This window comes from Aptenodytes forsteri, unplaced genomic scaffold, assembly GCF_000699145.1.
Source record: "Aptenodytes forsteri isolate BGI_AS27 unplaced genomic scaffold, ASM69914v1 Scaffold193, whole genome shotgun sequence".
In the NCBI taxonomy this organism is placed as follows: domain Eukaryota; kingdom Metazoa; phylum Chordata; class Aves; order Sphenisciformes; family Spheniscidae; genus Aptenodytes; species Aptenodytes forsteri.
The window spans coordinates 18,708,771-18,722,851 of NW_008795405.1; the positions used below are offsets into that span (position 1 = coordinate 18,708,771).

General features: G+C 47.9%; 1 protein-coding gene across 1 annotated transcript in view; it reads left to right on the forward strand.

The window, feature by feature from the left end:
* Positions 1 to 14: 14 nt before the first annotated feature.
* The window catches only part of INF2 (inverted formin, FH2 and WH2 domain containing), a 24,883-nt gene continuing 10,816 nt past the window's right edge, over positions 15 to 14,081 (forward strand). The window contains exon 1 of the mRNA XM_009280891.1: positions 15 to 35. The gene's annotated coding sequence lies outside the window, so the exon portion shown is untranslated. The remainder of the gene's footprint in view (positions 36 to 14,081) is intronic.

Genomic DNA, 14,081 nt, shown 5'->3' on the forward strand with positions numbered 1-14,081 from the left:
GCCTCGCCGCCCCCCGCCCGCAGGAGGCCGCCGCGGTAAGGCTGAGCCCCGCCGGGGGCGATCGCGGGAGCGGGGTCCTCTCGGTCGGGAGAAGTTGGGCTGAATCCCCCCTCTCCCGGGGTTGCAGCCCGGCTGGGCATCCCCCCCCCGGGGGTCTCCCCCGGTCCCAGCCGGTGAGACGGGGTTGGTATCAAGGGAGGAAAGACCCCCGCCAGCTCCGCAGGCTGCTCGGAGACGTGGCTCGGCGCTGCAGAGAGGTGCTGGCTGAGCGGCAGGGGGGATTGCAGGTGTGACGGTAGGGAGGCGTAGGTGGGACCTGGGCTGGGCTGCAGGTGTGACAGTACAGCGCATCGCTGGGACGTGGTCCCGACTGCCGGTTTGACAGTACATCGGGTAGGTGGGAGTCGGTCCGGATTGCAGATGCAACAGTGCAATGTATAGGTGGGACGATGTCCAGATTGCAAGTGCGACGATGCAACATACAGGTGGGAGTTGGTCCGGATTGCAGTTGTGAAGATACCATGTACGGGCTGGATGTGGTTCGGATCGCAGGTGCAACTACGCAATATATAGGTGCGACATGGTCCTGATTGCAGTTACAACGGACGGTATGACGTGTAGGTGCACCGTGGTCCAGATTGCAGGTGTGACGGTGTGATGTGCAGGCGGGATGTGGTCCTGCTGTGCCTGGGTGTGCCAGTGCATCTACTAGCATATAGTGTACGGCTGCTGTGTCTGCTCCTGGGGCCGGGCCGGTTTTAGGCTTTTATTTTGAAAGATTCTATTATCCAGTGGTTTTCAGACAAGGTCTCCCAAGTCCTGCCCGGGTTTACTCTCATACTTCTCTTCTGCCTCATCCTCCCTTTTGCTCAATAGCTCTGCAATGATGAAGTGGCTTCTTGCAAAATCAGCACCCGGAGCTGAATTCCAGAGCTTGGGGGCAGGGAAGGAGTGCTCAGATACACTGATCTTAGGAGAAATGCCCCAAAACGTTGTTCATAGTCCTCCCTCCCCATACCAGATCAGCACTGTGAATTGTATCTTGTTTTTCTCGGATTCCTAAGACTGGGGAATTTCTCTGAGTAAACCTGCTGGCTGCAAAACACATCAGGCTCCCTGGTAGACTGTGAGGAAACTTCTGGCCTAAGTCAGTTAAAAAGAAAAGTTGGAGTCAGCAGAGTTACAGTAAGGTTGCAATCGTCCTACTGAACTTGCTCAGATTTTGGGCTGTCTGGCCACTAATCTCATTTCTCTTCCATCCACTTCAGCTTGTTTTTCCACTACACGAAGGAGCAGTGGCTGCCAAAATTGTCGGCAGGGGGGGGATTGCAGGAACCTATGAGCAGATGTGATTTTTTTTGTCCTGTTATAAGTTAATAATCCCATTCTAGGCTGTTGTCCAAGAATATTGCTTCAAAAATGCGAGCGTACAAGACCCATTGTGTAAAAGATAATCTAAATGTAGGACAGGAAGGGACCTGGCAGGTCAGCAAATCTAAGCACTGAATGATATTACGCCTTATTGCACACCACTGTAATTCATTTGTTCCTGGTCTCCTGGGAAGGGGAAGTTTCAGAACTTTACTGAACTGATACTATAATATTTTTTCCCAATATATGGCTTTCTCTTACTTTGTACTTGCACTATGATTGCTTAGTTCTCCCAGTCTGATGCTTTTCTCTCTTATCAGTATAGAAATAGGAGTTGCATGCTTTTCTCTTCACTGAGCAATGCCAAACAAGCTAGAACTTGCCATCTGCTTTCACGAAGCAGGCTCCGGCTTCTGCTGATCCCTGGCAGTCCTACACTGGGCTTCTCGCTCTCTGACTTCACCGTGGATGAGCAGAGCTGCAAGGCGCAGAGGTCCATCCGGTGCCTCTCGTGCTTTGACACCTCACCTAGAAATAAATACCTCACCTGGTAGGTATTGCAATTAACCTCCTCCTCGGGCTCCTCCTGTCCTATGATGAGGGTGGGAAATTGGGATTTTCATCCCCAGGTGTCCGTCTGACTTTTGTTTTCTGCTGTCGGATCCGATCTTATTCCAGCCCTTTTGTTAATCCCTGTTTTATCGCATCCCCATGCTGGTGCGGTATTCTCCCAGCTTTCTCCCACTCGCTCTGTTGTGAAGGGAGACGTTAAGTAGGATGAGGTCTCCCTCACTTTTGGTGGTGACCCCTGCCAAACTCAGACTGACCCCTTCTGTGGGACTGGCTGTCCAATCCTTTTAGGTCTGTACCCTATTTATTACAAATTTTCATCTTTCATGGCTTAACTCCTGGTTTCACTGTGGGCTGCGTAGCAAGTGGCTGCATTTCAAATGTGTTGGAAGCTGAATTCTACCCCCTTCTTGTGTGCCAGGTATGCTGGATAGGTTTCCCGGAGCAACTGAGTAGAAAATTGTTCTTATCAAAGCAAACTAAGCTGCATTTTGTCCCCCTTTCCCCTCCATTTACTTCCATGTCTTCAATTATTATTTTTTTTTCTGCAACAATTATTCTGTTGATGAGAGATTTTTAATCCTACCATTGTACCCTGACCAACCATGAGTAGAAGATGGGAGTAATTTGGCAGTGGGTAGCAACACAATGCCACAGATTAGGCAGTGAACAGTAGTTGTAGGGCTGAAACAGTTGGGGGAACTTCAGACAAACTCAGTGCTCATATCTGAGCTCAGATTTAACTCCCAGTTGAATATCTTCACTCTTAATATTTGCAATAAGGTCTATCAAAAATGATTCAGAGGAAATACTACCCACTGAATCAACAAAGTCAACTCATAGGATCACACAGTGGCACTGAACAAATCCAGCTCTTCTCGGTGCAAAATACTGCAGTTGGTAGGTGCAGACAAACATATGACAAGGAGTTATCCCTGTTCCATTCATTAACATTGTACATGGCTTTTTATCTAACTAGGTGAAAAATAGCTACATATTTTGCAGAAGGTAGATACAGCCCTGCAGCGTGATACTCCTGGTGTTCAGTGCAGGAGGGAGGCTCAAGAATGACTATGTGCTTCTGACGTAATATATTATAATCCCTTTGGTATTATCCGCCAAACTCAAGTTTATTCCAGTGTTTCTCAGCATTGCATGTGCAGCAGTTTATCATAAAGTGCTTGTGAGCGTTGTGCTGCAGAGGCTGCCTTCATCTCCCAGTGGATAGAAAAAGCACTTGGCACTCTCAGTGGCAAACAATCTGTATTTTAATTACACAGAGAGCTCTTGGGTCCCGTGCTGTCGACCGAGATGCTAAGACCAAATTGGGAGAAGGAAAAAAAGTTATGTCAAATTTTGAGCCTCGGCTTTCTCCTAACGGAGGGCGGCATCGTGCTGGTAGGTCTGGTGTAGGGTTGTCATGGCATTCCAGTTGTTCCAGTTCTTCAGGCATGCTGTACGAACTGGAACGAAGTGCCATACAGGAATGCTTCAAAAAAGGGTTCATGACATTTGTGCGACTTCTCAGTGCCACTCAGGATCCTCATCAAGGCCAAGTATCGTCTGGTTCCTTTTTCCTAGGAAAAAATAACTAGTGAGCAATGGCCAAGCCTTATGATTGCTACCAGATGTTGTCAGTGGTAGACGAGGAGCCGATTTTATGGAACTGAATGTGCAAACAAATAGGAAGAGGGTGTGTGGAGCTCGTGAACCCCTGAGTCATAGCCTGGCATCTGCAAGAGTGGCTGCAGTTAAAAGTAAGTGGTTGTACAATGTGGCAGGTGAACATTTGTTGCCGTTTTGTCAGCCTAGCCTTTCACATCTGCTGAAAGCATCAGGAGAGGGTCTAACAGCGTGATAGTTTTTCTATTTGATGTAATGAACAGGTATTGTTCACAGATTCAGTTGTTTCTACTAGTTTGATACCTGAGCTGACATTTCAAACTGCTGGGAATGTTGAAAACACAGATCAATGAAAATCTTAAGCAAGCAATAGCGTTTGCAAAAAGCTCTGTAGCATTTAATGGTGTACTTTGAGGTGCTCTGGGAAACCTACTGAGCTGATACAGGAGGTTGGGCAAAGGCAGAAGGAGGACTGAGAGCCAGTGGATGAAGTCCTCATCCCAGCATTAGAGTCACTCAGCCAATTCCAAAATGGTTTAGTATCCTAAAAGGAACAGCTCACTTCAGAAGGGACATTGCTCCAGCACTATGTCCAATAAAAAAAGTAAAGGCAAATGAAGAACTGCCGAATTTTGTAGTTGGTACTACACCAACTACTTGTTGGTGCCAAGTGTTCAACTTGGCATGGTTATAGTAGGTGTCACCAGGTGGTGCTATTTTGCATTGTCTTCCCATTTGTTTTTCTTACCATGACCATTATTTTGCCTCGGCTGAGGTGTATATGGTATTAATTTGGGGGAATGTTTAAGGGCAGAGGAGGAATTTGCTCTTTGCATTGCTGCTCCATTAGAGTCTGTTGTGCAGGTGTCCTCGTGCTGCTCCCTTGTGTCAGCCCTCGGTGCTAGGAGGACTTTCCCAAAAGGGACATGAGAGAAACTCCAGTTGATATGTTGCATAGCTGCTCAGAGAGTACCCACAGATTCAATAACACTGATTTCTCCCCAGATCAAACTTGCAAAGCCTTCTGTTGCCTCTGCTGCTCCCAAGCTGATGGTTAATGCCGAAGCAGGATACCACTAATGGCAGCAGGCCACCTCGGGACTGTGTTTGTCCCCACATTTCCAGCTGGGAGAGCTGAGTCACGTTTTAACGAGCAAGGACAGCGGAGGAATTTGGAGATCACTCCAGGAAAGTGTGGGAAAGGAGGCATGCTGCACCCATAAAACCTCTAAATTTAGTTCTAGTTTAAAATGGAAAATGTTGGTGATTTTGCCCTTGTGGAGGTCAGATGAATTTGGAGACCCGCAGGTCTGCTCAGCTCCCGTCTGCTCTGCAGCGAGCCTCTCCATGGGGAGTCGGGGCTGCCTGGTCCCCCTTACCCCCCGGCAGGGCTGGTGCCGCGCAGGGGATGTGCCAGCCCCGTCCCCGTCCCAGGGGCTGCACGGCGAGCTTGGCCCTTGCTGGTGACACAGCCCCTCTCCAACCTGCCCTGGCAGGTGGAGGGGATGAAGGGAGGGAAGCGGCAGCAGCCCCAGGCTGCAGCAAAGCCCCTTTCCTCTCTCCGAGTCGATGAATGAGGATGGCATCATTTCTATTTATTTATTTATAACTTTGGTGAGCGGCTCTGTTTGTGTCAGTGTAGCTAGCAAATAACTTTGTTACCCTCCGCTCTATCAGTTCAATTGCATTATTTTTAATAAGGCAGCTATCTCCGTGCTGCTGCTGTTGTGCTGATTTCCCCTATCTGGAAACTGTCTACTTCTCCTCTGTTCTGCTTTTCTGTTAAGTCATTGCACGGTGTTCACTGAAAGCAGCGAGCTAAGCGTTAGTGTTATTTTCTGACAGAGGCCCCAGGTGGAAACAGAAGTTCCCCTAGTACAAGGGAGCAGCTTTTTGTGAGCGATGGTTTTCTTCCCACAGCCCACCAAGAAACCAAGCCGTGGCAAATCAGCTCTTTCCACCGCCTGGCCCAGATCAAAGTACTTCACCTAAGTAAAAGATGGTCCCTGCTGCCAAGGAGTTTACTCCGAGGAGCGGGTGCAACCCCTGTGCGGGTGAAGGGACTGGCTATGGGACCCAGGGGGACTGCGGGAGGAGAGGCGAAGCCGCACAGCCCACCCCGTAACATTAGTCTTGCACTGGCCCGCCTCTTCCAGCCACGCTGCAGCGCTGCTGCCCAACGCCGAGCTCATTCCCTCTGGTGCAGTGGGTCCCTCAGGTGCATGGGGTGGGACCGGGGGGTTCTGGGGTCCGGCTTTGGGGTTTTGCCCCCTTTGCTGCCCACAGCTGTGGACCCTGGGCAGCTGCCTCCGCTGCGTTGGTTGTGTGAGTAAGCCTCCCTCCCGCCCCAGAAACAGCCACAATCTCCTCCTTTGTGCGTTTCTAGCTCAGGAAAGGCTGATTCATTCTCTGAAGCAGATTAATTACTTCTGCTATTTTTAAAAAAAAAAAAAGAAATCCTTTAGAGTTGGTCGGCTTAACTTTCAGCTGTGTGTACAATGCAGTAAAGCAAATGTGCTCTGAGCCGGAGCAAAAAAGTTTGCATGGAAAAAGAAAACATGGGTTGTGATGTTTACCTGGCAGTTCAGCGGTGGGCTCTGCAGTTTGGGAAGTGTTTGTGAACGTGTCTTGTTCTTGACTTATATGACAAGTGGTGTAAATTTGAGCCCGCCATGAAGGTGAACTGCGGAACAAATATTTTTATTCCCTTACACGTTTTATAACTTGTTTCCCTTCTGGTTTACATCATGCTGATGTGGTACCCGGCTCCCCGAGTAGCTTGCATCTGAAGCCTGGCTGAGCTGCTCCATTTCTTCCGCTGAAGGCTGCTTTCCAGCCTGCTTGGCTCTGATCGCTTGTTTATGCGCTGATGGGCTGTAGTTCCACATTTCAGAACAAGCTGTCCAATATTCATGAGTTATTTTGTATTTACCCAGTCCTGAGGCTTCTTTTATAAGCCTAGGGATAAATTCTGGGTTTTGTTATTTCCATTACTGGAAATGCCCTGAACCTACATAACCATTACCAAGCCCTAAATATGGCCTCTATTTGTCTAGAAGAAAGGTAAGGGAAAGGACTATCACAAAGCTAAATTGATTTACAAGCCTGCAATTCCCAAACCCCTGTTCTGATAACACTTGTAAGCAAGTGTTGGAACAAGCCATATGTGTAGAGATGAATCACTTATAAAATGATATCCTAATATTAGTTGTATATTTATTTATCAGATAAATATAGTGATTTTTCTCTTGAAGATCAATGACAGCCACATGCTCGGCTGGCATAAAGCACTGCAGCTCTTTGGACTATGCAAACCTGAGGATATGACTAAACAACTGATTTCTTTGCACAGAAAAAAACACTATCAACTACCTGTTTCTAAAGTGATTTAAAATATTACATAGGAAAAACTAAAAGAGATCAAAGTGTTGGTATAAGATACCTTGCATGTAAGTTAGGCCTATGTATAGTAAGGTCATTTTGCCCCAGCATGATAATATCTCATCATAAACCTCCAGCTGATTGGGCCATATTAAAATCCTTTCACATTAATTCTAAGACTGGGGGTTAGAACTGGAAAGAGATTTTTTAGACTGACAGCTTTAGGTCCTCTCGAAACAGCTGGACCAAGTACTGTAGCAAAGTGAAGGGTTAAGCCAGCCAATGTTCTAGGATTACTGGATTATAAAATAGGGACTTGAAACTTTTTCACCCAGCAGTAGAGAAAATAGTCTGAAAGCATCTTTGGAGTGGATTAGTTTTGAAATCATGCTAAGCCACTCTTCTGCTCTGTGCAAGAATTTATTTTAAACGGCTCAAATGCTTAACTTTTTTAATTAGCAGCTGAGCATGTTCCCTGGTTACTCTTAATAACGTTCATATTCAGACAAGCTCGCAGGAAAGTACCTGGCAGTATCTGGGCCTGTTCTCCTTAACGTGTGCAATATGCACTTTGCCTGTGCCGTTAGGAATCCAGGCTATGCTCAGCCTTATCTGAACAAAAACATTCAGGATGTTTGCTCTTGGGCTGTTCACCAGGTGAGATACCAGCCACCATGATTCATCAGCGGTTGAATGGAAAAGCTGATCTCGATGGGAAGAAGTCGCGTTTGCAGCATGGAAAAAGCTGCTTCCTTGTGCACCGTTCTGGTGTCTCCATAGCTTTTTTCAGCAGGGACGTCTGTAAATGCTGATATGGATCCAAGCAGCTCTTTGGCTTAGTGGTGCCTACAACCCTTTCACCTGCGGACCTCCTGTGTCACACCGTTTTTCAGGGAAGAGCTATTCCCTGCCCGAAGATCTTCATCCTTGTGCAAGTGAGGAGGGTTTGTGCCTGTGCAGGAGGCGTATGGCTAAAACCAGCACAGGACCTGCCTGCCACTCTCCCTCTGGGGCAGGGCTCAAAAGGTCTTTTTTCTGTAATTACATCTTCTCACTACTGCAGCACCAGTATGTGTGCAAGGGAGCAGAGTTCAGCCGCCTGGGCAGCCTTCATCCTGGCAATTCCTAAGCGGTTCCCCTGCAACCTTAGCGTGGGTGTAATATACATACGCAGGATAAATAAACTGAATAAACATCAGGCTCTTTACTCAGCCTGTGCTTGGGAGCACATACATCCTTTAGAAACCCGTGCATGGGTCTGTGCCCTTTGCTCTGGGTAGAACTGCTGGTGCCGTTTGGGTTTTTGACAGAAAATTTTGTCGTTGCCCGTCCAAAGCAAGCTGCGAGTTCCCCACGGTTAATGGAGTAGTCTCCCTGGCTGGAAGCACCCTCCCCAAAACAGGATGTTTTTTGTTACAGAAACTGCCTACCAAAAGAGCTGCAGAGCGAATGTTTTGGATGTTTAAAGCAGATCGACCCCATTAAATACAAAGTTCCCAGAAATATGTGTGTGCTGGCAGTAGCAGAGTCCTTTATTTTCATTATCTGAAGTATCCATCAGATAAAGACTACTTCAGAAGGCTTTTTTTTTTTTTTCTCCTTATAGCATCATCTAAAGTGAATGTATCCAGCAGAAAAGCAGTCAGAGAGTTGGTCTGTGACAAGAGGGCTGGAGGGGTGTCAGTCTCCAAGGAGAGCAGAGAAATTCAGTAAGCAGAAGAGCGAGCAGTCAGCTATGCAGCTCCCATCTTGCTCCCGTGACTTCCTGAGGATGCTCAGATGCCTCTGCTCCCCAAGGAGGGAGCAAACCGGCTGCTTTCACTGTGTTCTCCCAGCGCCTGGGAAGGTCATCGCTGGCGCACCCCATCTGCTCCCCAGCAGCTCCTCTGGCATTTCCTGACGTCCCCGTGGCACAGGATCATGCTGCAAAGGCCAGACATCTTCCCTTCCTTGTGGGCAGGGGGAGGATTGGGCTTTCCCCCTAAATTTGTGTGTCTTCATCTAGCCAAACCCCCTTTCAGTGCCCTTTCACCACTTTCTTTGACACTGGTCCTTCTGATTGCTTAATGCAGAGTTCAGTTCTCAGATTAACGACGGAGTGTTGTTGAATTATCCAGATTCCTTCCCGGTATCTTAATTTTTCCCCTATAAAGACATGGTTGTCTTCACTGGCTCCATAGGAGCCGCGGTACCCAACAAGCTGGTCACAGAGATGCGGAAGCGAATATTATACCTGTAATTCTTGAATCCTGGCTGTGCTGATGTTTAGTAATTTAGTAGCGGATGATACTAGGCATTTCAGGCAGGATCACCTAAAAAGAGCCATCGCAGCAGACCTCTGGCTGGCATCTCTTCCTGCCAGCCAGAAATGAGCTGGGTGTCTCCTTTCCAAAATCCTTGACACAACTTAAAAGAAAAGCCACTGGGATGGGAGCTGATTTGTCACATAAATGTAGAGTAGCGAGAAGACACTGATTGCTGTAATTAGGAATAATCTAATTCCTAAGGGCAAATGGGGTGTATTTATTTCTATTTAATTAGATTCCTGCATTTCGTGGACCCACCGTGTGGGCAGGGGAGCCACTGCGCTGTGATCCAGAGGCAGTGGAGCAATGCTGGAGCTGTAGAGGGTCTCGGCTCTTCTTTACATAACATGGGACTAAACTTTCAGTTCTTGATTTAATCTGTCTGATTTTGATATAATACTGTTCAGAGGACCACCAAATCATCTGCTAGAAAATTGGGGTAAAATTGGGCTGATTTGCTGGGGGAAAACCATTAGCCCTCTCTGAGCAACCTGAAAGCAAAGTTGCTGGGACAGAAGCTCTGACATAAAGGGATGTATCCGTAAAAGGATTTACACCCTTAACATCCTACATCCTTGTGGTTTTGGGGGCAAGTCTTTGCTCCCCAGCACAGCACTCAGCTCTCCTGGGAGATAAGTCTTCGGACTCCCCACTGGCACCCCTCTCCAAGCACATCAGCATGGGGCTGCCGCTGCTTCCTCCAGAGGAGGCCAGGGGTGCCGAGGAAACCCTCTCTCCCCAGGCGGTGCCCGAAAAGCATTCAGTAAGAAACACAACCCCATGCGTGGACTCTTTCTGGTCGTGCCATGAAAAGCAAACGCCTTTGCTAGGGCCAAGTTACGGACAGTCGGGTCGATGGACCTCAGCTGGGGGCGGAGCTTGGCAGGGTGCAGAAGCACCCATCCGTCCGCAAGCTGCTCCCACACAGGCTGGCGTTAGAGCGTGGCGAGGGCGCGGGCAGCTGCCTGCAGCAGCCAGGCAGGGCTGCAAACACCTGGAAGCAGCACAAGTGATGCACGAGCTGGGAGCAGGAGCTGGGATCCAAACCCCCTCATTTTTCTCAGCTACTGCCCATTGCTGCTGCTGTTAATCTGCCATGGGACCCGCAGAGCAGCCCTGGAACTGTTTTTTCTGCTTTTTAGCCTGATTTCTTTGCTTCTGCTTATTTTTTATGTGGGAGACGACATAGCCTTTCTAAGAACACAAACATTTCTGGCATATCTCACAGGTCCAGGCTTCAGATGAAACATGATGGGAGCTGATAGCCCTTTAAGTTTCTTCCGTGGTTGCGAGGACAGGAATTTGCAACATCAACAATCCTTCCTTTGCAGGAATTTTTTTTCTCTTAACTTTTTATTTTTTTACCCAAAACCTGCTGTGAGCCCCATCCTGCTCCCAAGAACCAGATTAGTGACTAATCTTTTCAGGACTTGAGGATTACACATCAGCACTGCACGTAACGTAAAGTGAAATTCATTCACTGATGTAAAACCCATCATGAATTAATGTTTGTCTTGGATTGTATAAATACGCCCTCAGAGTGCTTCCTACAGCAGGATGGGGAGCTGTGCAGAGTCATTTCCCTGGACGTTGAATTGTTATGGTGAAACTGCCTTAATTAGAAAGCACGCGGGCAAGTTCGTCTCTTAAAGGCTAGCTGAATTTGGACCGAAGGGCAGAGAGATCAGTGTATTTCTAATATTGGTGGGGCTGTGCTCGCATACACAAGGGTTGAGTTTCCCCACTAAGGCAGGAAAACTCTTGCTGTGGGCTCCAACTTTTGATCTAGGGGGTTCAATTCAGGGTAGAGGCCTCACGGAGAAAGAAAAAAAACAGTATTTGAAGTCTAACTGCTACCCTGAGCCAGGCAGGAGGTCTCTGCTCAAATGGGCCATGTTGAAATAATCACAATTTAATAATAACTGGCTTTCGGTTAACACCTCCTGAGGGGCTGAATGGGTGCATTTTACAGCTGTGGCTCACAAACTAGTTTCCACATGAAATCTCGACCAGGAAGGCGCAGAGATGTTTTCTGTTAAAAAGAGCTTTTAAAGTCCTCAGAGCCTGCTCAGCCCATAAAAGCCAGGCTGGACCAAAGCTCAGCGGGACCGTAGGGGTGCCTTGGTGAGAGCAGGATTCCCGTCATCAAGCCCCTGCCCAGGGGGTTGCTGCCTGAGCCTCCGACCTTTGCTGTGCCGCCCCTCTCCTAGCTGTCAAGCAGCCTTGGGTCAGACATCCTCCTTATTTTAAGCTGTCCTGGCTCTCCCAGTGTTTCAAAGACCTCTGAGATCTTGCAGTGTTTAAAGCCCCAGTGCCACAAAGCCAGAAAACCCTGCACGGCTGATGCAAGGTGCAAGGGGCTGTCCCCACCGCCTGCCACCCCCACGCTCTCCATCCCATCCACCCCGGCCAGCCTTCTTCCTCTTTTTTTTCTTTCCTTTTTTTTTTTCTTTCCTTTTTTTTTTTCTTTCCTTTTTTTTTTTCTTTCCTTTTTTTTTTTCTTTCCTTTTTTTTTTTCTTTCCTTTTTTTTTTTCTTTCCTTTTTTTTTTTCTTTCCTTTTTTTTTTTCTTTCCTTTTTTTTTTTCTTTCCTTTTTTTTTTTCTTTCCTTTTTTTTTTTCTTTCCTTTTTTTTTTTCTTTCCTTTTTTTTTTTCTTTCCTTTTTTTTTTTCTTTCCTTTTTTTTTTTCTTTCCTTTTTTTTTTTCTTTCCTTTTTTTTTTCCTTTCCTTTGCCAGATCATTTCCCTGCTTTGATCACTTCCCTGCTCTGAGTCACCCCATGCCAGGACTGCTTTCTCGTGCTGGCAGATGGATGTGCGATGCGGTACAAGCCTCCCTCCTTCCCAGCCCATGGGGAACTGTTGCCCTCCCAGTGACCAGTGTGGAGTGAATGAGGGGGGTGACAAATGACATGCAAATGCCCTTCCTGGAGGCTACAGAAAAGTCCCTTGCTTGCACCTTTCCGAAGACTGGTATTTACATACTATTAGACGCTGACATCCTGTTGAACTTTCTTAGAGCGTGCAATTTGCAGACACGCTCATTCAGGGATTTAGACTTTATTGACTGAAGGTTGCTTGGCAGAGAAGGAGAAAATGAGCTGGCTGGGGAGCCAGTCGAGAAGGATCCTTCGTGCGAGAGAGATGAGAATAATTTGGCTTCAGCTCTGAGGTAGGAATTCTTTCCTCTGTCCGTTTTCTCTGTCCTCGTGGCATCCTGCAGAGGTGTTTAAAAACAAACAAAAAAGCAATAAAAGGTTTTTGGCTGTCATAATATCTGTTTGTGTGACAGCTTCCCATTGAGCGGGAACCGGGAGAGTCTTAGAAAGTTACCACAGCACTGTCCATGTTGCTGGGTAACAGTTTCTGCTTCTCATGTGACCCCAAAATCATAATAATAAATTGCATCCCAAAATGCCAAATGATGCTGGAATAGCTGCTGCAGGGTGGATGCCGGAGCATGCGGGCGCTGGAGCAGGGAGCGGGGAGGCCTCTGGACCCGCCTTACACCCCGTCAGGATTTTCATGGGATCCGGACCTGAGTCCCGTTCCTTTCCGGCTGGGGTCAGGACGCCTCGCTGGCTCCTGTGGTCGGCTAATGACAGCGGGGAGGAAGCCCCGGCAAGACTGGGGTGAAGCTTTTGCAGCCCCATTTGCTGCAGCGCGGCTGGGAGCCGGCACCCTCTGCATGGGGTGAGTGCTGGCTGCCACCTGGCATCCCTCCAACCTGAAATCCGCCGTGCCTCCGAAGATTGTGGTAGCATGCGAGGATGCCGCAGGGCTCGTATCCACCATGGAAAGCTTTTTAAATTGGTTCGGCTGGCTTGGCATTCAAACAGGTAGGGAAGGCTGGCGCCTTGCTTCTGGCCAGGTCTCCCCGATGGCAGCGGCCGTTCCTGCAGCAAAGGCCTGACGGCTGCAGCAGCCTGATTTAAACCTGGCTTACCAGGCTAAATTGGTTATTGAGCATCTCAGACAGAGTTACTGTTGTAACAAAGAGTGTTTTTAAACCCATTTAAAGGTAAGCTAGTGCAACCTTTAAATATAAATAAGGCTTTAGACCGTAGCCACTGAAGATCCTAACATAAACATCCCTGAGCATCTCACTTGAGCTTGATTTGTATCAGCCTGATGATTTATTTACTTGTTTATTTACTGGTGAGGAAGAAGGCACCGGTGATTATTTTTACCAGTGTAGTTAATCCTGGTGTAACCCCACCACTACCAATACATATTGAATGGACACACTTACCACTTGTGCAAGACGTCACATGATACCATAGCTTATATTTGCCCAGGAGAGAGAAGCTGTGCTGGCACACGGCACCCTAATAGTGGTGGGCGGGACTGAATCAGGACAATGTGTTTTTCCTTTCTTTGTAAAAGAATAAGCTATACTGGCAAAATGCATATACATTTATACCGGTATGGCCATGGTCCTTTTTGTCTATACGCTGAAGTCCTTTTCTGGGAGTTTGCTGCCAGAAGAAGCCGTTGCCAGCTCCGTGCCACCACCAGCCAGCACGTGGATGGCACAGCTCCTGCCCACCGGCCACGGCGGGCTGCGTGTCCGTGCTCCCTCGTTTGCTAAGGACAAAATGCTCCCTGTAACGATGCAGCACCTCTGAGGACACAGCCGACCCAGGCTGCTTTGTGAGAGCTCCTATTCGCCTCACACGTGGGCTGTGCCGAAGCAAAGCATAGTGTGCTGGAGACTTCATGAACTTAGAATCATAGAATCATAGAATCATTGAGGTTGGAAGAGACCTCTAAGATCATCGAGTCCAACCGTCAACCCAACACCACCATGCCCACTAAACCATGTCCCTAAG